The sequence below is a fragment of the Aegilops tauschii genome, chromosome 5 (genome assembly GCF_002575655.3).
Source record: "Aegilops tauschii subsp. strangulata cultivar AL8/78 chromosome 5, Aet v6.0, whole genome shotgun sequence".
Lineage (NCBI taxonomy): Eukaryota > Viridiplantae > Streptophyta > Magnoliopsida > Poales > Poaceae > Aegilops > Aegilops tauschii.
This window is the reverse complement of record NC_053039.3, coordinates 89843619-89869415: the sequence shown is the minus strand read 5'-3', so window position 1 is coordinate 89869415 and position 25797 is coordinate 89843619.

Here is a 25797-nt window from a genome sequence, read left to right as displayed (position 1 = left end):
GACAAGTGGGATGTTTGTGAGAAAAGCCAACAACTTACCTCACAGTCGTTAGATGTAGATCTAATGGTCACAAACGACGGATGTCAGACACACCATCATCACCAACTTCGTCTTCTGTAGCAAGATCCGTGCATTGCACGGAACATCAAGATGCATTTTTTTTATAAAAACACTCGTTGTGATTGACCCATGTGGGAGTAATACCATGTGTAAAAACTAATGATATCTCGAGAAATAGGAGATAAGGTGAAGAGGAGTGGGGCGTGGTGGTGATTGGTGGTCGGGCTGAGCGGAGGCATGGGGATTGATGACGCCGGCAGCAGCCACCAGGCCAGTTTGTTCCAGAGGCTTCCTTTCTTAATTGCTCCACAATGAGGTTGTTGGAGATAAGGATGAACGAGGGAAGGCCTTGTCTGCAAATGTGGAGAGGGGTGCGGGTATCTTTTAGTTTAATTTCCATCAGTCAGATATAGATCGGACGGTCTATATTGCAAGATGGCATCCGTACCATCATCACCAACTCAGTTTTTTATAAGAGAAGAAATATAAGTATGGAGATACAAACGTATTATTGATACTTGTTTCCGTAAACTAGCATCTACATTCTATTCAACGCCTTAGCGTGTGAGGCCTTAGCACAATGACTTCTCGACTGTGTAAAACAAAGGTTTTCCCGTCGCCGATGAGGGGGTGATGGCGGCACGCTTTTTGGCTTGCTCTAGTCCTAGTAGTCATACTAGGTGGTCTAAGCACGTGTAGATTTATTCTTTTTCACGTCTCGTGTTCGCCGTACTGCCACGACTGTTGATGAATAGACGGTAAGTTATTCACGGGGAAACCCTTGTTGAGCGTGTTTGCGAGAGAGAGAGACAGTGTGCGTGTGTGATATGTCTAGAGACTGAGGCAATGATAACAGATTCTTTGTGTCTATGTGTGCAGAGGATAGAGAGAGACATGTACATGGGGCTTTGTGTTGTGTAACAGGGAGACACATATACATAATTAGAGAGTGAGTGTGCGAGATACACATGCGGACATGGGGAGAGATGAGGATCCATTTTAATGGGTGTTTGTGCGTGTCTGTGTGTGTTTGTGCGCGTGTTTGTGTGTGAGACGGTGTGTGTGTATGTGGAGTAGAGAGACCACTAATGATGTAAACCTAGTATAAGGGAAGGGGGAATGGTGTGACATGTGTAGTAGCGGGATAGCATGGGTGCGGGCGGGGGAGCAGACTATTTGGAAGAGACACCGATTGTGTGTGGGAGAGGGGTGTGAGAGCGAGAGAGAGAGAGAGCTAGCGATGGAGAGAAAGAGAGAGGAAGAGAGGGGGCGAGAGAGGGGGCGTTTGTGTCCATAAATGGCGTATAGATAGGGAGACAATGTTGATGTTGTTTGAAATTGTCCTATGTACAGAGACGCAAGGGAAGCGAGTCATCATGTGTGTGATAGGGACTTCATGAGAGATCTAGAATAGATGGTGTAGAGAACAATGTGCGAGATCGAGAACGATGATACATTAGGGAGCTATGGAAAGAGTCACGACATATATGTATACAGGGAGGAGCTGGGGCGGGTCCGCATGTGTGGGAGATAGAGAGAGGAGAGTGGTGCACAAGGAGACAAAGTGTGCTTGTTTTGCAATGGGGGTGGTGTGTGAGGTGAGTGTGCGAGAACCACATAACTAGGGAGATAGACATTTGGGGGCGACATTTTGTGTGTATGGGAAAGATACACTCTACATAGTGCATGTGTTTGGGAAAGAGAGATGCCGGTAGACCTAGCTAGAGAGTGGGGGAAGAGACGGGTGCATGCCCAAGAGATAAAGTGATAGAGACCTATATTGGGGTCCTGAATTTAGAAGAGAGAGGGTTGTTAATGTGCTCGTGTGTTGGTGTTTGGGGGAGAGAACGACTTCTCTGTGTGTGGGCGGGGGGGGGGGGCGACGAGGGGGGGGGTTCGCTTCAGATAAAGAGTGAGGTGTCTATATTTGAGGGACTTTAGCGTAATTGAGATATACATGGTCAATAGTGTGTGCACTCAAGGTTGATCAGTTTGTTTCACAGTTTGGACTATGAGATAACGATACTTTTGAACATGCGTGATATACTTTGATGTACCAGAATTATAAACCTAAGATTGGAATTTTGGAATTCGACTCCATCATTAGCTTTTGTAATTCATTTAAATGGAGGTACATTTTTAAGCCGGGATTTCATGATTTCAAATTCATATATCAAACCTAGAGATATACACATACGGGCATGTTCAAACTTTCTAATCATCCACTTTATTCATACACATACACATTTTTGCTTTTGTCATCATATTTAGGATAAACACATTTGGAATTTCATCTGAATTGGACCATATGATGGTATTTGCTTGTAGTAGCTCAATGATCCATATTTGAATTGACTGGACAATCTAAGTTTCGAGTTGGAGACATTGATTTTCAAAACTTGCACTTTTTTTGCGTGCAAAACAAACAAATTCTCGGTCATGATATCATAGTCGGCCGTACAAGAGCAGAATATAATTTCAGGCGCCAAAAGCTTTCAAACTTCCCGCTCACATCGAAATATCTCGCGCCCGAAAGTTTAGCCCTGTGATATTCCTATTTTACCCCTGCCACATGAACGGAAAAGGGCTGCTTTGGTAACTCCATTGTTTTCCCCTCTTTGCCCCCAACATTCTTCCCCAGAGCCCCTCCCCTTCCCCTCAACCACGGCAAGCCACCGAATCTAGTCCTCCGCCGCAGCGGTGGACCTCACACCCCGACGAGTCTACCTTCCGCACCTTGGAACCCCCGACTGCCAACTCACCACTTCACCGGAGCCGCTTCAGTGACTGGCTTGTACACCGCTTCAGATCTCCTTGACCGCCATCATGGTCCACCGCACCGGATCTGCTTAACCGGCGCCCTCGTCCACCACAGTGTAGGCCCTTCACTGACTCCCTCGTCCGTCCCTTCGCTGGCCCTTCATACAAGCCCTCGTCCGCCGCAACAGATCCGCCTCACCGAAAGCACTATACAATGCGCCCGCCGAAGCCTTCGTCCACTCCACCGGACCTGCTCCAGGGACGCCATATTCAACTCCACCGGCCCTGCTTTACCGATGCCGCAGCCTCATCAGGTTATTTCGATCTGTACTCCTTCAGTTTTTCTCTTTATCGTGCAACTGTTCACTTACCACAGATGAGATTTCTTGTATGTCGACAGGCGCCGCAACCGTAGCACCGGAGCCGCTTCAGCGACGGGGATAGCTGGCCCAAACTCAACCGCAACACGAGCACCATCGACGATCCTCAGCTATCAAGTATGCCAACGATACCCATACGCCGCCGAGAATCAGGTACTATTATCCAACAACCGGCGCCTACGTTCACTTTCTTAGCATAAGCACCACACCTTTGAATTTCTTCAGGGCATCATTCAGTTTTTCTTCAGACACGTTATTCTGCTTGCACCTGTAGGGCCATACTTCTGGCAGTGAACTTGTTACATGTGCTAAATTACATACCAGTGCACATATAGTTAATATGCTTTAGTTTTGTCCTAAGTATTACTGTACTTCCTAGATATCAATGCCTACTATTTTACTTCTTGCATGCTATATTTATGATAATGGTGTTGTTCTGATGCCACCTGTTGGTTCCATCAGACTGCTTCATGTTCTCTATGCTTAATTACACATCAGCAAACTAGCATGTGGTTCTGCTGGTTTTTATTCGTTTTACCCTAGGTTTTCTGATGCTAGCTATTACATCACTGCTACGAGCCTCTGTTCATTACTTTTTTGTGTGTTCTTGATCTTCCCAAGTTGCATGACTAATTTGATGCTTCTATTAATTATGGAGCTGCCAACCCCATCAAGCAAAATATTTGTTCTTTTGGGGCTGACACCTCGAACAAGCATAAAAATAGAGGGAAGCAGATATATTGTCGTGTATGCACACACCCTTCTTTCATTAGTTTAGATGAACCATTGATGATCAATTCAAACCAGTGCATGCGATTAAAATTAATTTTACCTAAATAGAGGGTGCAGAATAAACTACAACAAGTAGATTTGCAACCACGGGATGCTGACGATATCTTCAAAGAACATTGCAACAGCAGCGAGGATTCACAGCAACATATGGTAAGCCAGTGTGTTTTAGTACATGTGAAATGTAATGCGTGTGGGCTGCTTTCTTGGCTTGTGCCCTCAACCTCTAATCCTACAGAATAACAAATAGTTCACTTGTCTGCTTTGCTGTATTGCTTGATTCGAATGCTTATTTGTTACTTGTTACGCTATACCTGAGTTGGCCAATATGTCAGCAGTGCCTACTATACTAACGTAAAGAAATGCATGCCTAGTTCATTTGAGTCCTTAACTTTTCCTCTGAACTTCATCACAAGACTGTCTTCATAGTTTATATGAGGCCACACTGTTAAGTGCTTTCTCAGATTAAATCAACTGCTTAGATGCCTTGGCAACTTAAATATAGTGGTGGTACACTCCCTTTCAACTAGGGATGTCAACTGGGTCCCGTTTAATCCCGATTAAAGTCCACTAGTGGTATGATAGTTCAAAAGAGTTTTTGTTTTTTTTGAGGAAAATGAACCAGGGAGCTAGCAAAAACTAACTAGATGGGACTGGTGGATGTCGTTTATTTGCCACTTACATCCCCAGTTTCATCTTACCATTTTAATTTCTTTTGGGCTGATGCTGCTTCGAACCATTTAAATATAGCTTGCCATGCTCGGCAATAATTCATATGTCGTTTACCATGTAAGCTTACTGCTTGGATCATGCGATAACTATTTCTTACTTATGTCCAGCGGAAACCTTTCAGGATGCCGTTCACACTAGGACACAATGTACGATCCCAGAATCTATTTGTGGAAGCAGTGCGCCATCCATGTTACCAGATGGTAGCAGTTCAGAGGCAACACCACCGGAGAGCATTCTGAGCACAGATATTATAGTTCTTGAGGCTCTACTAGAGGCAGAAAGAGATGGTGTGGCTGCCATGAATGAGGTAATCTCGATCTTGAAGCTGGAAATTATGCAATTAGCTGCACACATTATGCAAGCAACCCAAGAATTGGAGGCAGTAAGAATGTTGCATTTGAAGATGGAGGAGGTCCTGCTGCTTCTGCTATCTGAAGCCCAGGGTAATCCTAGTTCTTCTTTAGATAGCAGTTGAAATTGTCATTAGATTATTGTACTTGCATGTCGTGTCATGTCTCTGAATGGATTATGTTGTAAGACCCCCTATGTTGTCCATGTGTTGTAATGATCCGAATTTTTTAGGCGAGGTAATCCTCAGTACTTGTATGATTGACATAAGGTGAACTATTTTTCGTGTGAGCATATTGTATTGGATGAAATAACTGTTTGACTCAAAGTGTATCCAACCTACTGAATTCGAAGATCACGACATTTCTAAATCATAATCATATATAAAGGTGGAATAAATCTTTGCTGTGGTTTTGAAGAAATAAATAACAAAACGTAGAATTATCTGTGGATATTCGTAATCGAATAAAAATTGGATTTGGATTTAGTTGCCAGGGCCCAGGGCAAACGTGAATGCTAATTCTCCCAAGTTTTGAAAGAAGCGGCTAAACACCCACTATCATTTGTGGGCTGCCCGAAGCAAGTGTTTGCGAGATGGAAATTACTGTCTACCCCTGACACTTGATATCCTTATTGACCGGATTTATACTACCGTCGATAGGGGTAGACTAGTGACTTCAATCAGACGTGACAGGACGACCTCTGAGCCCATTCAGGCACGGTGGGCGCCAAACGCGGGCAGCAAAACACATTTGATTCAAGCTCGTCCGAAAGACATGTGTCTCTCCCTCCATTTCCCCATTCATCCACGGTGGGCGGCAAAACAAACTCTCCTCGTCCGAAATCGATGTAGGCTAATATTTCAAATAGGGGCAGATGTGTAACTTCCCTCAAACGTGACACAAGCGCCCTACCTGTCAGCCCCGTTCATACACCGTGGGCGCCAACCGTGGGCGGCAAAACACCCTCTCCTCGCCCGAAATCGTTACCGACAAATATTTGGGAGATGCGAGATTACCGTCCTATCCCCAACCGACGTGATGTCCGAAATTTTAAACGGGGGATAAGTACATAACTTTCCCACATTTCAGACAAGCGCGTCCCAAAGTTTGAGATCCCCCCTCCCCCTCCATTTCCCCATTCATACACCATCGGCGCCACGACAACCTCCCCACTGCGGCCAGCCTCCTCCGTCTGCCACCCCATCCTCCACCTTGCCGGAGCCGCTACCCCTACCCCGTCGTCCACTGCAAGAGATGGATGTCTCTCATCCACGGCGCTGGACCAGGATCCTTTCATCGCGTCATCTCGCTTCATTGGCGTCGTCGTCCACTTATGCCATTGCCGCTCCTACGACCGCCTCGTCCACGGCAACAGGATTTATCCCCCAACCCGGCCATCTACCATCTAAAGTCTTCTTCCCCGCCGCCGACAGCCATCGCACCCGCAGCACCCTCAACGTATCAGCAGGGGCCTACACGGCGTCGCAAGGGAGGTGGTACTCTTCCATATGTGCTTAAGTTATTGATCTCACCTGAAAAATAGATCTTAAATTGTTTACTATACTTTTATTGTCCGTACCAAATCGTAGTGGCTAGTTGAATGCAAACATTGGTTGCGAAGTAGCTTTGTCCGGTTTGCACCTTCAGATCCGCCATGTCGCGGTCACTATACTTGTAAAGCTTATGGTTTCCCCCCTTTCTATTCACTACCATCATCGTAGGTGCTTCCCTGCTTCGTGTCATGCTAGCACTGCTCCTCAAGACCTCAACCCATCGAGCGAAACAGCATGCCGCTCATAATTCCAAAGCTTACATGTTGAAATACGAATCTGATATGATGCTCATATTACTAAAACACAGAACGTTTAATTGGTCACCTAATGTTCCTATATTCGTTTCGAAAAGCATGTGCGCCACCCACCGGTCCAGCTAGTTCCACTTTCCTGATTTTACTCTTGATGCTTAGGGTTTTCCCATTTTATCTACTCTACTATGATCTGCGTAGGTGCTTTCTGTCATACTAGCATTACTCCACCCTTCAAGCTAAACAACACAACACACAAAATTCCAAAGCTTAGTTGTTCAAATATGATTGTGATATGATACTGATATTAGTTAACAGACACGTTTAATTGGTTAGCTAAAGGTCCCACTTGAGTTTCCAAATGCATGTCGCGACATATAGAGAGACAGCAGAATTGCATTTCTTTGTCACTTGTTGACTGTACTTTCTTGTTCATACCAAATCTTAGTTGTTATTTCAAAGCAAATATCGGTTGCTATCTACCCTTTGCGTGGTTTGCAGCTTCAGATCTGCCATCCCACTTCCACGGTCAACACTATACTCATCATGCTTACGGTTTCCCCATTTTATAATGACCACGATCAGCCTACGTGGTTCGTGTCGTAATAGCACTGCTCCACCCATCGAGCTAAAGAAGCTTAGTTGTACAAATTCAAATTTGATATTATGCTGATATTAGTAAAACTGAGAGATATTTAATTGGTCAGCTAAATGTTCCTACTTTAGTTTCTAAATGCATGTGAGCCACATATGGAGAGACCGGAAGGAATAGTATTTCATTGTGCGCTCTGGTTCATCATGGGTGGCCAACCGACATTGTATAGAAAGACTTGTAGTATCTTCAATCTGCTTGCTCTTCTACTATTCTTTAAGATGATCCTATTCTCTTGCGGTCGACTGGTCAGGTCGAGTTATTCTCCCTTAGTATATTTTTAATCTGTCAGGTCAGGTCGACTTGTTCTTCTTTACTATATGTTGAAGCTGTCATCTGCGAAGTATCATCACTTCTGGAGCTCTCATATTTTGAGTAGTAGGCCACATTATATTAATGCACACACCAAATTACAGCATGCATGGCACCTCTTAGAAGAATTGCATAGATAGCACAAAGGGGTTTACAGGGAGGAAGTATTGGATTAGAATCACTTCTGCATTACAAAGATAATCTCACTTGTTTTTATGTTTTCAGGCATGTCAGGTATTGAACATTATCAAAATGAATATGAGAATGGGCGCACGAGAGGAATATTGCGGAACGATCCACTGGCTAACAAACTTGGCATGGTGGAGGATGGCCTATCTTATTCACCCATCAAGGTGCATGCTCTAACTTGGCAAGGTTGTATTGGTCGCACATATTTTGCATCTGACCTCTTGCATTACTTCTACTTTGTTACACCATCTGCTTAGTTTAAGCATCATATATGAGTATATGACATACCTATCCATTTTCTGTACCTATTCCATGTGTCGTCATACTATGTTTTTCGAGTCAAATGTTGTTTTGTCGTAATAGATGTCCAAAAGGAAGAGGGTGATTGCAGATCCTCAAGGAGTACAAACTAGGTATTTGGAAAAGGTAGTGATACCTGTTAAATCAGATAGATCAGCAGCCGCAGAAAACATAGGCCCAACTGTAACAGACTTTACCCCTACTCCAGTGGCCAAACCCCTATTAGAACTGCTGACAGCCCAGCATCAGGTACTGTCTATGATATCAATTCAAAATTTGAACTCCTAAATTTCTCCATGTGCCTTACCTTCTCTCTTGTATGAAAACTAATTTCAGATGAATCTCCTTGCTCAAAGGATCATAGGATCTCACGACAATACTGGGATCTGCATTGCTCTTGTCAGTACCTCTTGCCCTTTGTCAGCATACTTACACTCATTGCTGTTTGATTATGTAGCATCACTTTAATGTTCGCTTCTTTATCCTTCCTTTGCTTGAAATTATAAGATCTATATTTACTCTTAGATAAATGTAGAATTAACACAATGGTTATGAAGTTTTGGATTGCTCATGTAAGTACCTGTTGTCATGTACTCCCTCTTTATCTAATTAATTGTTGATCAATTGGATGTATTTAGAACTTAATAGTGCTAGATACATCCATTTGAGCGACAACTAATAACGGACGGTGGTGGTATTACTGTACATGCATCGTGAGATAGTTGATTGTCTAGCATTACTCTGCATCTTATCTGCCCTACCCTCCACTTTCTCCAAATTATCATATCTACATTTACTCTTACCAAAATGTTGAATAAACCTAATGCCACTGCACACGTTGATGTCTGCATTCCTCTTGTCAGTACCTTTTGCCTTGTAACGCTGTACTTAATTAATTGCTATTTGATTATGTATCATCAGTCTGCACCTGAGCTTCATTATCCTCTATTTCTTCCAATATTATTTGATCTATATTTACTCTTTGCAAAATGTAGAATAATGGCAACGCTTATAAAGAATTTCCTTTGGGGAATTTATTGAATTATCTTTCCATCAACATGGAGAAGGGCTTTGTCCAGCCCGTGTTAACATGTAATGTAAGTTCATCCTTCTCAAGCGTTCAAACTTTGTTCTAGTATAGATTTGGATAGGCATCATTTCCTCCACTGCTGTTTACATCTGATTGGATGTTTGCAACAACTACCAGTTTTAAATTGTAGTTGTAAAAACATGTTCCTTATGCAGAACAGATCCATTTATTTGCTTATATAATTGTGAAACCTGTTACGTGTCTCCTTGTTTCTCTTTCAGAGTCGTATCTCTTATGCCAGGCAGAACTTTAGGAAAGATAGTGAGCCAAACCATCTTGAGGAGAGCGAGATGACCCCAAGGTCCTGTCTTGATGAAGACAGTGAGTTCAAGCTACTCACCAGCAGGTGTGAGACAACCTCTGTGCAATCACTGCCTCAATCAGTTCAACTTCTTGAGTCTCAACTTAAAGCGGAAAGGCTTGCTTCAGCTCAGCTCCGACTTGAAGTCAAAGATGTAATGAAGATGTCAGGGGACTGCCTTGCACACTATGGTGCCATACAGCTAGGGATGAAGCATCTATCGTTGACACAACTGAGGTATCATCAGCTTGTTCGGCTGCTTGCGGGGGGCCGAGCTTGCCAGGTCTAGTGCCTTCTGAAGTGCTCTCAGTTTTGTATATTCTTTTGTCGGTGCGTTTATATGCACTGGTGGCAAACTTTGATAACCAGTGTATGTAATCTATGGTCATGTTGCGCTTTATTATCACCGGGTAGCGAACTTTGATTCCTGATATGCCGTAATTTCTTTGTTGTATAGTCTAGGTTTATTCTTTGGTCAGTATGCTGTAATTTAGGCCGGAAGGTTCAATGGATCTTAGTGTTGTCGGTCTTCAAGCTGGCTCGTTACTCATATGGGCCAAAATGTGGGCCTATAATCATCTTGGGCCATTAGCAGGTCTAAACCTATAGCAGTTTCCCGCCTTTAACAGGCCATGGGCTACATATTTACTGTAGTGACACTGGGCTTCCTACGGGCCATAGAACCAATGGGCCTTCTACGGTCCATAGAACAATGGGCCTTCTACAGGCCGTAGAAACAATAGGCCTTCTACGGGCCGTAGAAACAATGGGCCTTCTACGGGCCGTATCATCAATGGGCCTTAGACGGGCCGTATGATCGATTGGCCAAACATGGGCCAAAAACAGACCGCATTATGGCCGTAAAGGAGCTAGAGTTGGAGTCGTCCGTTCATGGGCCGACCATAATGATCCGTCGTTAATAGGCCGTATTTGATGACACTATGAAAACGGCCCAACGTATTAATGGGCCACAAATGGGCCGACTCTAACCACGGGCTAAATTTGGCCCACAAGCAGAAAATGGCAGTAACGGGCCGTAAGTAACCGAATGCTGGAAATGAGCCCAAGAATAAATGGGCCCTGAGAAGGCCGAAAGATAACATGGGCTGCAAACGGCCCAATGGATTAATGGGCCGTTAATGGGTATAAAGTGATACACTGTTCATTACGGGCCAGTTTCACCACAGGCCGTTAATGGGCCAAGAGTTACAAAGGGCCTCATCTGGGCCGAAAGACGTCATGGGCCATACATGGGCCGGAACTTAAAATGGGCTGGAATCATATTGGACGGCCTAGGTGACGCTACTGGGCCTAATTCGGATAGGTCGTAACGGGCCCTGGGTTAGCGAGCTGTAAATGGGCTATATGCGAACAGGCCGTTAACAGGCTTTCCGTGGGATGGCCCGCCACCTTTTCATAGGAATGGGCCTCTGTTGGGCCGTGCCACATGTCGACGTATCATAGGCGCCTTTTGTCCAATGAGTGGATGACATCTGTCCCAACGATGAGCCGACACGTGTTTCCTCCAGCCAATGATGATTTTACACGTGGAAAATCCCCATTGGTCGGGGCTGTTAGCGGGTTATCGAATCCAAAACCGGACCTCATAGCTTAACGGCGTTCCATTACGGTGGATGCCACGTGTCGGTCACCCTTGACGAAAGCACTTCTGTGACGCACGATTTATCATCATGGAAGTGGACACTTCCGTGATGATAATTTTGGTAATGTCATGTAACACTTGTACGACAGCACAGGTATGACTATCTTGATTCTGTCATAAAATTGTCATGGATGTACATGCATGACAAAAAATGCGACCTACTGTGACAAACACGTATCATCACGGAAGTGTATTTTTTTCTTGTGTTGGTTCTTAACTGAGGGAAATACTTATCTCTACTTTGCTGCATCAGCCTTTCCTCTTCAAGGGAAAAATCAAAGCAAGCTCAAGAAGTACCAGGGATCAAGACGAAGATCTCTTGAAGACTTGGCGTACACTTCAAATATTTTAACTGACATGCTTATCTCTAAGATTGTAACTGTCCATTTGTAAACCCTAGATGCTCTCGGTGCCTATATAAGCCGTGGGGTTTAGTCTATGGAGGCCTAGATACACACTTGCAAGGCTAGAGCTTATAGAAACTCATATAATCTCGAGGTAGATCAATTTGCACATTGTACCCCATCATAATCAATATATAAGAAGCATGACATAGGGTTTTACCTCATCAAGAGGGCCTGAAGCTGGATAAAATATCATGTCCCTACTCTTCCTGTGACCATCTAGCTCAGTTCACCAGGCCTTGGACCTCCTACCTGAGATCTGTTGATTTTAGTACCGACATTGATGGCCCATGCAGGTCCCACCTGGCGATCGCATGAGCCCGATGGCGGATCTAAAAGAAATATGCCCTAGAGGCAATAATAAAGTTGTTATTTATATTTCCTTATATCATGATAAATGTTTATTATTCATGCCAGAATTGTATTAACCAAAAACATAGTACATGTGTGAATACATAGACAAAACTGAGTGTCCCTAGTATGCCTCTACTTGACTAGCTCGTTAATCAAAGATGCTTAAGTTTCCTAACCATAGACATGTGTTGACATTTTGATGAACGGGATCACATCATTAGAGAATGATGTGATGGACAAGTCGACCCATCTGTTAGCTTAGCATAATGATCGTTAAGTTTTATTGCTTTTGCTTTCTTCATGACTTATACATATTCCTTTGACTATGAGATTATGCAACTCCCGAATACCGGAGGAACACCTTGTGTGCTATCAAACGTCACAACATAACTGGGTGATTATAAAGATGCTCTACAGGTGTCTCCGAAGGTGTTTGTTGGGTTGGCAGAGATCAAGATTAGGATTTGTCACTCCGTGTATCGGAGAGGTATCTCTAGGCCCTCTCGGTAATGCACACCACTATAAGCCTTGCAAGCAATGTGACTAATGAGTTAGTTACGGGATGATGCATTACGGAACGAGTAAAGAGACTTGCCGGTAACGAGATTGAACTAGGTATGATGATACCGACGATCGAATCTCGGGCAAGTAACATACCGATGACAAAGGGAATGACGTATGTTGTTATGCGGTTTGACCGATAAAGATCTTCGTAGAATATTTATGAGCCAATATGAGCATCCAGGTTCCGCTATTGGTTATTGACTGGAGATGTGTCTCAGTCATGTCTACATAGTTCTTGAACCCATAGGGTCCGCACACTTAACGTTCGATGACGATTTGTATTATGAGTTATGTGATTTGATGACCGAAGTTTGTCCGGAGTCCCGGATGAGAACACAGACATGACAAGGAGTCTCGAAATGGTCGAGAGGTAAAGATTCATATATTGGAAGGTTGCATTTGGCCATCGGAATGGTTCTGAGTAGTTCGGGCATTTTTTCCGGAGTACCGGGAGGTTACCAGAACCCCCCGGGGAAGTTAATGGGCCTTAGTTGGCTTTAGTGGAGAGAGGGAAGAAGGGCCACGAGGTGGCGCGTGCCTCCCCCTTCCCATAGGGAATTGGACAAGGGGTGGGGGTGCGGCCCCTTCCTTCCTTCTCTTTCTCGCCTCCTTCCTTTCCCTCCGATGGAAGAAAGGAAAAACAGGGGATCAAATCCTACTTGGACTAGGAGTCCAAGTAGGACTCCCCCTGGCGCGCCCCTCCTGGCCGGCCCCCTCTCTCCCTCCATCCTTTATATATGTGGCCAGGGGCACCCCAATAGTATAACAGAAAATCTCTTAGCCGTGTGCGGTGCCCCCTCCAAGTTCAACACCTCGGTCATATCGTCGTAGTGCTTAGGTGAAGCCCTGCGCCGGTAACTTCAGCATCACCATCGCCATGCCATCATGCGGACGGAACTCTCCCTCATCCTCAACTGGATCAAGAGCTCGAGGGACGTCATTGTGCTGAACGTGTGCCGAACACGGAGGTGCCGTACGTTCGGTACTTGGATCGGTTGGATCGTGAAGACGTTCGACTACATCAACCGCGTTACTAAATGCTTCCTCTTTCGGTCTACGAGGGTACGTGGACACACTCTTCCCTCTCGTCGCTATGCATCTCCTAGTTAGATCTTGTGTGATCGTAGGAATTTTTTTGAATTACTATGTTCCCCAACAGTGGCATCCGAGCCAGGTCTATGCGTACATGTTATATGCACGAGTAGAACACAAAGAGTTGTGGGCGATAATAGTCATACTGCTTACCACCAACATCTTACTTTGATTCGGCGGTATTGTTGGATGAAGCGGCCCTGACCAACATTACATGAGCCCAGATTCCGCGAAATGGCTTGAGGCCATGAAATCTGAGATAGGGTCCATGTATGAGAACAAAGAATGGACTTTGGTTGACTTGCCCGATGATCGGCGAGCCATAGAGAATAAATGGATCTTCAAGAGAAAGATGGACGCTAATGGTAATGTTACTATCTACAAAGCTCGACTTGTCGCAAAAGGTTTTCGACCAGTTCAAGGTGTTGACCACGATGAGATTTTCTCACTCGTAGCGATGCTTAAGTCTGTTTAAATCATGTTAGCAATTGCCGCATTTTATGATTATGAAATTTGGCAAATGGATGTCAAAACTGCATTCCTTCATGGATTTCTTAAAGAAGAGTTGTATATGATGCAAGCAGAAGGTTTTGTCGATCCTAAAGGTGCTAATTAACAAAGTGTGCAAGCTCCAGCGATCCATTTATGGACTGGTGCAAACATCTCAGAGGCTGAATATATGCTTTGATAGTGTGATCAAAGCATATGGTTTTATACAGACTTTCGGAGAAGCCTGTATTTACAAGAAAGTGAGTGGAAACACTACAGCCTTTCTGATAAGTACATGTGAATGACATATTGTTGATCGGAAATGATGTAGAATTTTTTGGAAAGCATAAAGGAGTGTTTGAAAGGAGTTTTTCAAAAGAAGGACCTCAGTGAAGCAGCTTACATATTGGGCATCAAGATCTATAGAGATAGATCGAGACGCTTGATAAGAGTTTTTCAATGAGTACATACCTTGACAAGATTTTGAAGTAGTTCAAAATGGAACAGTCAAAGAAGGAGTTCTTGCCTGTATTGCAAGGTGTAAATTTGAGTAAGACTCAAAACCCAACCACGACAGAAAATAGAAAGAGTATGAAAGTCATTCCCTATGCCTCAGCCATAGGTTCTATAGATTATGCTATGTTGTGTACCAGACCTATTGTGTACCTTTTACTGATCCAGGAGTGAATCACTGGACAACGGTCAAAGTTATCCTTATTTACCTAAGAGGACTAAGGAAATATTTCTCGGTTACACTACTGGAATTTGCTTATTTGCTGTCTGCCTATTCTTTGCCGTCTGCTGGCGGACGACAAAGAAGGTCTTTGCCGTCAGCTTGCAAAAAATGGACGGCAAAGAACTGGCTGATGGCAAAGAATATCTTTGCCATCAGCCAATTCTTTGCCGTCTGCTGGCGGACGGCAAAGAATCTTTGCCGTCAGCTGGCAAACGGCAAAGAGAGAGGTGGGCCCCACTAACGAGTTGCTTAGAAAAAAACCTAACGGCCCCCCTCTTTGCCGTCTGCTAGCAGACGACAAAGAGCAAAAAAGCGGACGGCAAAGAGATAACCTAAATAACGGCCGTCCCCCCACCCCGCTCCCTCCCTCCCTCTCTCTCTCTCTCTCTCTCTCTCTCTCTCTCTCTCTCTTTCTGTCCTCCCCACCTTGACGACCACCGCCACCCGCCGCCGCCCCCGCCACCAGCCACCCGCCGCCACCCCCACCACCCGCTGCCGCCACCCGCCCACCCACCGCCTCTCGCCCCGTCGCCCCGACCACCCGCCGCCCCCTTGCCCCGTCGCCCCATCGCCCGCCGCCGCCTCCTCGCCCCGTCGTCCCGCACCCCTCCCCTGAAGCACCCCTTCCACGCCGGCCAGCCGCCCCTCCCCTCCCTTGCGTGGTCATCCCCGCCCCATCCCGCCGCGGCCTCCCCCTCCACCGGGCCACCGCCCCCACCCGCCGCGGCCTCCCCCTCCACCAGGCCGCCGCTGCCCCCACCCGCCGCGGACTCCCCTCCACCGGGCCGCCGCCGCCCCCACCCGCCGCGGCCTCCCCCTCCACCGGGCCACCGCCTCCCCCTCCACCAGCGATCCCCTGCGCAGGTGAGTGATCTTCCCCCTTTTTTAGTTTAGTTTTTTTAGTTTAGTTTCTTTTAGTTAATTTAGTTTATGTTTTAGTTATAGTTTTACTTTAGTTTTAGTTTCAGTTTAGTTTTAGTTTTATTTTTAGTTTAGTTTATTTTAGATTAGTTTTAGTTTAGAATAATAAGAAGAGTAGAAGGAGAAGGAGGAGGGAGGAAGAGGTGGAGGGAGAAGAAGAAAGAAAAGAAGAAGAAGAAAGAAGAAGAAGAAGAAGAAGAAGAAGAAAGAAGAAGAAGAAGAAGATGATGATGAAGAAGAAGAAGAAGAAGAAGAAGAGGAAGAAAGAAGAGGAAGAGGAAGAGGAGGAGGGAGGAAGAGGAGGAGAAGAAGAAGAAGAAGAAGAAGAAGAAGAAGAAGAAGAAGAAGAAGAAAAGAAGAAGAGAAGAAGAAGAAAAGGAAAAAACAGGAAAAAAGAAGAAGAAGAAGAAGAAGAAGAAGAAGAAGAAGAAGAAGAAGAAGAAGAAGAAGAAGAAGAAGAAGAAGAAGAAGAAAAAGTTACTCTGACACCCCGACCCCGACACCCTGACACCCCGACCCCGACACCCCGACAGCCTGACACCACACCCCGACCCCGACCCCGACACCCTGACACCCCGGCCCCGAGACGCCACCCCGACACCCCGGCACGACACCCCGACCCCCGACACGGCACCCCGACCCCGACACGACACCCACGACACCACTGGCCGACGAGGTCATATATTTGTGAATTATGAGTTAGGTCATATATTTGATGCCACTGAACCCTATGAGCCCGTCATTGATTATAGTGATGATGATGATTATGCATTTATTAATGATAGTGATCGAGATTATTAGTAGTGTCAGGTATTCAATTTTTTATGTTGTACTTGATGATGATACATAAGTGATATACATATTATTATTCATGTCGGTATTTTTTTATGTTGTACTAATTTCATTTACTCTTTGTCATGGCAGGTGTTGAAAGATGGTGGGCGCAGGTCGGGAGCGCTCCGAGGACCCTTCTTCGTCGGCGCGTGGTGGGAGGTCTTCCATTCCACACGCACCTCTCCGCCGAGCGTTGCTAGACAGTATGGCGACACCGCCGGGCCCTTCTTCGTCGACAGCGGTGCCCAGCAGGGGACGAGGTAAGGGAGGGAAGAAGAGAGGAGTTGGAGCACGTGGTCGCGGGAGAGGAGGTAGGGTGACTGCTAGGGCGCCTTCCTCGCCGCCACCCCCAGCTGTTTCACCCAAGCACGTGACTGCTAGGGTGGACTCGTCCGAGGAGGAGGCTACATGGACTCCGGTCCACGAGCCTTCGGCCCACGAGCCTTGGGTCGACGGGCCTTCGGCCCATGAGCCTTCGGCCCACGAGCCTTGCGTCGACGCGCCTTCGGCCCACGAGACCCCAGAGGAGCACACGTCTGGATGGGGTACCTGGCCGAATGAGCCTGAGGGGCCGAGTGGCCATGCTGATGATGGTGGGGAACCGACTGATATTGAGGAGGAGGGGGGCACCGTCTACCAGCGTGGTTGTACACGGCTCCCGTCCGTGCCGGCGACCCGCAAGCAGAGGTAGTTGATTTTCCCTGATGGGGAGAGGTAAGTGCATTTAATCCTTTTCTACCTTCTGCATTCACGTTTCTTCAAATATCTAATGCGTTGGCCTTGTCATGCTATAGGGATTGGGACCACCATCACAGTGTCCACCGGCCCAACTCCGTCCTTGGAGTGCTTTGGCGGCAAAACTTCCTGGGGTTTGTCACGTTGCCTGGTGAGGGTCGGCTTCCAGAGCTTGGATTGAGCTGGGAGCACTACTTGGCTGCCCCGGCCCCGCCGGGTGAGATTATCGACGGTGTCTTGTGCGACACGAGGGCAGATGTGGTGATCAGAAAGTTCTGGGTAATTTCTCCTTTACACATTTAAAAATCTTCAACTAGCTAATTATTAATTGTACTAATCAATATTGTCTCATTTGATTGCAGACATTCTACAGGTGTGAGGAGGGATACGAGGAGGAGGCGGCAAATGTTATCGAGAACATCGGCAAGCGCCTACTACAGAACTTACGGCACGAGGCTCAGGTGCAGGCTGTTCGAGACTAGTACGCCTTGCATGGTATCAAGAAGCCGAAGCCGGCGTGCCGCGATAAGTTCCTGAGTAAGGAGCAGTACATGAAGGTAATTCTTAAGGCCTTGTACTTACTTCCTTCATTTAGTAATTCATAGCCGTAGCGCTCAAGTTTCTATTTGCTAACTTAGGCGCCTCCAAGATGGTGTGCAGATCGGATGGATTGTTGGGAGGTGTTGGTCAATGAGTGGTGCTCAAAAGAATGGCTAGCCGTCCACAACGCGGCCAAGGACAAACGTGCCCAAATGGAAGGTGTGCCACACCATCAAGGCAGCTCCAACTTATATCAGTTCGGGCGGAACTGGGTATGTGGTTTGCTTCATGATTCATGCAATTCATTCATCATGCTAACTTGAGCCCTTTAATTACTAATTTACTTTGTTTCTCTCTTTCAGGCACACTACAATAAGGCGGATAAGGTGCCAGAGGTGTACGACCTATATGCCATGGCCCACACCGCCTCTTTCAAGAAAGTCAAGGCATTCTCTCCGTCTGACCTTGATGATGCAAACAACTTCACCAACATCTCCTCCCACGACAAGCTCGTGAAATATAGAGATGAGGGGAAGGCGAGGAAAGGGGAGGACTTTAACCCGAGCCAGGGTCCCATTGATCCAGAGCTGGTGATGATATCTGGTGGCGGGAGGTCCCATGGCTCCATAGCCATTGTAGACGGACTTATCCGTTGTCCTAGCACTCCCCCGGAGATCAAGGCGCGCCAGTCGAGCTCCGCTCCTGAGATAAGGCCTCGTGAACGGCTAGTCCAACTCGCCATCAAGGTTAGTTATACGTACTCAGTTATCTTTCTCCATTATATTGTTTGTGCTTCCATCAATGATTACAAATGGTAACGAGTGGTGTTGCAGGCTGCTATACAGAGTGAGAGAGATAGAACGGAGAAACTTCTGGCGGAGGCAGCGGAGAGGCAGCGGGAGTTGGAGGAGAGGACGACAACGATGTTGGAGGAGGAGAGGGCACGGAATGACATGCAGGCAAGGGCCATGTACGAGCTCCTTGTGGTAAGTTTCTTCTGCAGATTAGCCAAAACATTCATGTAGTGTTTGTCTCATTACTAACTAGTATGACTGAGTCGTCAAAACCAAATGTGCAGTCTGTGTGTGAGAAGACCGGTCAGACCGCTCCGCCGATGCCAGTGATTGCTCCTGGGACAACGGTGAGTTTAATTTGAATGGACATTACTTGCTAGTCTTAACATTTGAGTGTCATCATGCTAACGCGACATTGGAAATGAACTTTGGTGCAGCGTAACTCTAGACAAGCATCGCACGATCCTTCTCCAGCTACCGGCACGAACCAGCCCGCTCCTACACCTCCATGATCATGGTAAGTTTCTCTAGTGTTTTGCTTAACAAATGCATAAAGACCTAGACTTAGCCTTATTTCCTCCAAATTGATTACCACAATGACCTAGACTTAGCTTTATTTCCTCCAAAATGACTTAATAAGCTTACTGACCTCCAAAACCATCCATTTTACCTAAGTTAGCTCTAAAACAATCTATACTTAGCTTTGTTTCCTCCAAAATGACCAAAGTTAGCTCTAATATGCTTAGTTAACTAGGTTTGCTCAATAATGACATGTACTTAGCTTACTTATGTCAAAAATGGCATAATTAGCTTAGTTAGCTCATAAACGATCCAGTTTACCTAAATTAGTTCTAAAATGATCCATTTTACCTTAGTTAGCTCATAAACGATCCATTTTACCCAAGTTAGCTCTAAAATGACCCATTTTACCTTACTTAGCTCATAAATGATCCATTTTACCCAAGTTAGCTCTAAAATGACCCATTTTACCTAGGTTATCTCCAAAATGATCCATCTTACCTAGGTTAGCTCTAAAATGATGCATTTTACCTAAGTTAGCTCATAAGCGATCCATTTTACCTAGGTTAGCTCATAAACGATCCATTTCACCTAAGTTAGCTCACAAACGATCAATTTCACCTAAATTAGCTCATAAATGTCATATATTCTTCTTCTTCTTCATTTTCTTCTTCTTCTTCTTCTTCTAATCTTGTTCTTCTAACTTTCTTATTTCCCATTTTGCAGAATTCATTCACTTCACGGAAGCTAGCATAGATGGAGTGCTTGTTTGGATGAACTATGTTTCTTTTGTATCGATGAACTATGCATGTATGGTAGGATGACACTATTGTAATATGTATGGTTGGATGCATGTATGTGGAACTTGCTATGTATGGTTGATGGAACTATGCATTTATGATGAAATTATATGTGTTGGATATCTCATATGTTTTTTGTGAACTTGCCATGTGAAAAATATATATGTATCGTCTATTTGCTGTGAAAATGGTTTGGTATAAGAAAAAACAGAAAAAAGAGGCAATGCATGCTCTTTGCCGTCCGCGGCAGACGGCAAAGAAGCCACGTGGCAACCACCTGTGCTTCCTGGCAGCTGACCCATTTGGTCAGTTTGCCTATAGTGGCAGACGGCAAAGGCTTGATGCTCTTTGTCGTCAGCCACGGACGGCAAAGACTGCCGTTAGCCACCTAACGGACTAACAACGAATTTATTGCCGTCGGCTTTCTTTGCCGTCCGCCGCTGATGGCAAAGGCCCCTTTGCCGTCCGCTTCAAAAAGCAGACGGCAAAGAAGCTCTTTACCGATGCCTACTTTGCCGGAGCCTTTTGCCGTCCGCGGTAGACGGCAAAGGCCTTTGCTGTCCGCCATCCTTGCATTTGCCGTCTGCCGTGGCAGACGGCAAAGTAGCTGATTCCTGTAGTGTTATCGAGGTGATAAAAGAGTTCGTTGTAAAGAGTTACGGTGATGCAAGCTTTTACACCTATCCAGTTGACCTTGAGTCTCAATCTGGATACATATTGAAAGTGGGAGCAATTAGCTAGAGTAGCTCCATGTAGAGCATTGTAGACATAGAAAATTTGCAAAATACATACGGCTCTGAATGTGACAGACCCGTTGACTAAACTTCTCTCACAAGCAAAACATGATTACACCTTAGTCACATAGCGATGTGAACTAGATTATTAACTCTAGTAAACCCTTTGGGTGTTAGTCACATGGCAACGTGAACTAATCACATAAAGATGTGAACTATTGTTGTTAAATCACATGACGATGTGAACTAGATTATTGACTCTAGTGCAAGTGGGAGACTGAAGGAAATATGCCCTAGAGGCAATAATAAAGTTGTTATTTATATTTCCTTATATCATGATAAATGTTTATTATTCATGCTAGAATTGTATTAACCGGAAACTTAGTACATGTGTGAATACATAGACAAAAGAGAGTGTCCCTAGTATGCCTCTACTTGACTAGCTCGTTAATCAAAGATGGTTAAGTTTCCTAACCATAGACATGTGTTGTCATTTTGATGAACGGGATCACATCATTAGAGAATGATGTGATGGACAAGACCCATCTGTTAGCTTAGCATAATGATCGTTAAGTTTTACTGCTATTGCTTTCTTCATGACTTATACATAACAGATGGACAAGACCCATCTGTTAGCTTAGCATAATGATCTATAATCCTTGCAAGCAATGTGACTAATGAGTTAGTTACAGGATGATGCATTACGGAACGAGTAAAGAGACTTGCCGATAACGAGATTGAACTAGGTATGATGATACCTACGATCGAATCTCGGGCAAGTAACATACTGATAACAAAGGGAATCACGTATGTTGTGATGCGGTTTGACCGATAAAGATCTTCGTAGAATATGTAGGAGCCAATACGAGCATCCAGGTTCCGCTATTGGTTATTGACCGGAGATGTGTCTCGGTCATGTCTACATAGTTCTTGAACCCGTAGGGTCCGCACGCTTAACAGTCGATGACGATTTGTATTATGAGTTATGTAATTTGATGACCGAAGTTTGTTCAGAGTCCCGGATGAGACCACGGACATGACGAGGAGTCTTGAAATGGTCGAGAGGTAAAGAAACATATATTGGACGGTTGCATTTGGACATCAGAATGGTTCCGAGTAGTTCAGGCATTTTTTCCGGAGTATCGGGAGGTTACCAGAACCCCCCGGGGAAGTTAACGGGCCTTAGTGGGCTTTAGTGGAGAGAGGGAAGAAGGGGCACGAGGTGGCGCGCGGCTCCCCCTGCCCAAACCGAATTGGACATGGGGTGGGGTTGCGGCCCCATCCTTCCTTCTCCTTCTCCCCTCCTTCCTTTCCCTCCGGTGGAAGAAAGGAAAAGGGGGGTGAATCCTACTTGGACTAGGAGTCCAAGTAGGAATCCCGCCTGGCGTGCCCCTCCTGGCTGGCCTCCTCTCTCCTGGTAACTTCATCGTCGTAGTGCTTAGGTGAAGCCCTGCGCTGGTAACTTCACCATCACCTCGGCCATATCATCGTAGTGCTTAGGTGAAGCCCTGCGCCGGTAACTTCATCATCACCATCGTCACGCTGTTGTGCTGACGGAACTCTCCCTCGTCCTCAACTGGAACAAGAGCTCGAGGGACGTCATCGTGCTGAACGTGTGCTGAGCACGGAGGTGTCGTACGTTCGTTACTTGGATCATTTGGATCGTGAAGACGTTCGACTACATCAACCGCGTTACTAAACACTTCCTCTTTCGGTCTACAAGGGTACGTGGACACACTCTCCCCTCTCGTTGCTATGCATCTGCTAGTTAGATCTTGCGTGATCGTACGACTTTTTTGAATTACTACGTTCCCAGTTGCAAGTACATCTTTCACTGGTCAGCTCCTTGTCTTCGGCAGCACCGTCTTACGTGCCAATTCAACTGGTCGTCACAGGCATGTAGAGGATTCACCACTGGACCAAACTGTTCGGCTTGGTAGTATGAAAAATACCGAAGATTCACCTACCGAGCTCACCTCTTTGGGCCTAGATCAGCCCAGAATACCATCCCCGACACTCCAGAATCAATCCTAGTGCAGGCCCCCGATGAGATATGTCTCCCATATCCGCAGTCGAGCTTGAATTCAAGCATTCCCTCATCAGCACAGGCATCGAGCCTATCCTATAAAAACTCCAAGGTGACATTTTTACAGCACCTCGACTAGGGTCTAGCTCGGCACCTGATGTCTACTATACAACTTTATTCTTGTAGACTCGTGTTGGGCCTCCAAGCGTAGAGTTTTTAAGGACAGTAGCAATTTTTCCTCAAGTGGATGACCTAAGGTTTATTAATCCATGGGAGGTGTAGGATGAAGATGGTCTCTCTCAAACAACCCTGCAACCAAATACAAGAAATCTCTTGTGTTCCCAACACACCCAATACAATGGAAAATTGTATAGGTGCACTAGTTCGGCGAAGAGATGGTGATAAAAGTGTAATATGGATGGTAGAAATATATTTCTGTAATCTGAATAAATAAAAACATCAAGGTAGCAAATAATAAACGGGCACAAAAACGGTATTGCAATGCTTGAAAATGAGGCCTAGGGTCCGTACTTTCACTAGTGCAATCTCTCAACAATGCTAATATAATTGGATCATATAACCTCCCTCAAAGTGCAACAAACAATCACTCCAAAGTTCCTATCTAGCAGAGAACATACAGAGAAATCGTTTGTAGGGTACGAAACCACCTCGAGGCTATTCTTTCCGATCGATCTATCCAAGAGTTCATACTAAAATAACTCCAAATAATTTCAGATTCATAATACTCGGTCCAACACAAAGAACTTCAAAGAGTGCCCCATGATTTCTACCGGAGAAACAAAAGATGAGAACGTGCATCAACTCCTATGCATAGATTACCCCAATGTCACCACGGGAATCCGCGAGTTGAGTGCCAAAACACATATATCAAGTGAATCAATATGATACCCCATTGTCACCAAAAGTATTCGTATGCAAGATATATATATATATCAAGTGCTCTCAAATACGTAAAAGTATTCAATGCGATAACAACGAAATCTCAAAGGGAAAAAGTCAATTCATCACAACAAGATAGAGAGGGGAAAACACCATATGACCCGACTATATTAACAAAGCCCACGATACATAAAGATCGTGATATCTCAAGAACATGAGAGAGAGAGAGAGATTAAACACATAGCTACTGGTATAAACCCTCTGCCCCGAGGGTGGACTAGTCCCTCCTCATCATGGTGGCCGCCGGGATGATGAAGATGGCCACCGGTGATGATTCCCCCCTCGGGTAGAGCGCCGGAATGGGGTCTAGATTTGTTTTCGGTGGCTATAGAGCCTTGTGGGGGCGGAACTTCAGATCTAGGTTAACCCCGAGGGTTTTTGGAATATTTGGGAATTTATAGGGAGAAGAGGGGGTGTGGGAGGCCATCGAGGTGGGCACAACCCACCTGGGCGCGCCTGGGGCTCCAGGCAAGCCCTGGTGGGTTGTGCCACCCTCGGGGCACCCCCCAGGTGCTACACTGGCCCACTAGTGGTCTTTTGGTCTATAAAAAATCCACAAAATTTTTAGCGGTGTTTGGACTCCATTTGATATTGATTTCCTGCGATGTAAAAAGACAAGCAAAAAACAACAACTGGCACCGGACAGTGGGTCAATATGTTAGTACCAAAAAATGATATAAAGTTTCTATAAAATGATTGTGAAACATCCAGGAATGATAATATAACAGCATGAATACTTCATAAATTATAGATACGTTGGAGACGTATCAACATCCCCAAGTTTAATTCCTACTCGCCCTAGATTACGTAAATGATAAAATAAATAATTTATGAAGTGTGAATGCTAGCAAAGTGCACAAGTTTGATCAATGACAATTTCAATCACTTTTCCTAGCATCATAACAACAATTCTATCTTATAAAACTTCTCATGTTAAAGTAGCAGCCAATTCACAAGTTAAGGTTCAAACAATGAATTCTCTTGAAACTCAACAACCTATGTTCTCAGTCACCAAGCAATTGTAATTCAACTTATTCAACAAAGTTTAAGTAAGACCTCCACATACTCAACCACCATATAGTCTTCTATGATTGCTAACACTCACCGCATACACATGAGCAAAACGTTTCAACTGGACACATAGAAATATAGGGGCTTATAATTTCGCCTCCCAACGCATTCACCTCAAGGGTGATGTCAACAATAATAACTCATGCTACCCATACCCAATTGGATATATGTGCCTAGATCTTTCCTCACCACTTGATGCTTGCCAAAAGAGAAAAATAAAAAGGAATAGAGAGAAAAACTTTGACTCTTGCATGAAAGTAAATACATAAAATTAAAAGGTAGGCCCTCCGCAGAGGGAAGCAGAGGTTGCCATGCGCTTATTTGTTTGTATGCTCAACCCCTTAGTGCAAAAGAACGTCACGTTATATTGCCCCATATGATACCAACCTTTATTATGCAGTTTGTCGCTTTTATTCTTTGCCATTACAAGTTTGTACAATGCTCAGTTTTCTCTTACACTAAATGATCTAACACTTTTAGAAGCAATTTTTATTGCCTTATTGCACCGATGACAAATTACTTGAAGGATCTTGCTCAATTCTGTTGGCGTCCTGGGAACGGGGGTACCCAGACTTGCCTGCCTACGACCCAGGGCGGGGCTCCACCAACGGTCTGGTACGGCCCATCTTCACCAGCAACCACTCAAGACCCTCACGAGGGGCCAAGCCTCCTGAGGCGAACGACACCAAGACCTCCTCTGGGGCGGCCTCGCTAGGCTGGCTCCCAAGGAGCGGAGATATCTATGTGAGGGGCACGTCGCGCGGTCCGAGTGATGAGAGCCATCACGACCAAGGCCAGGCGGGCGCCAGCAGGCGCAGGGTGCTAGTTTCCTCTTTGGTGCT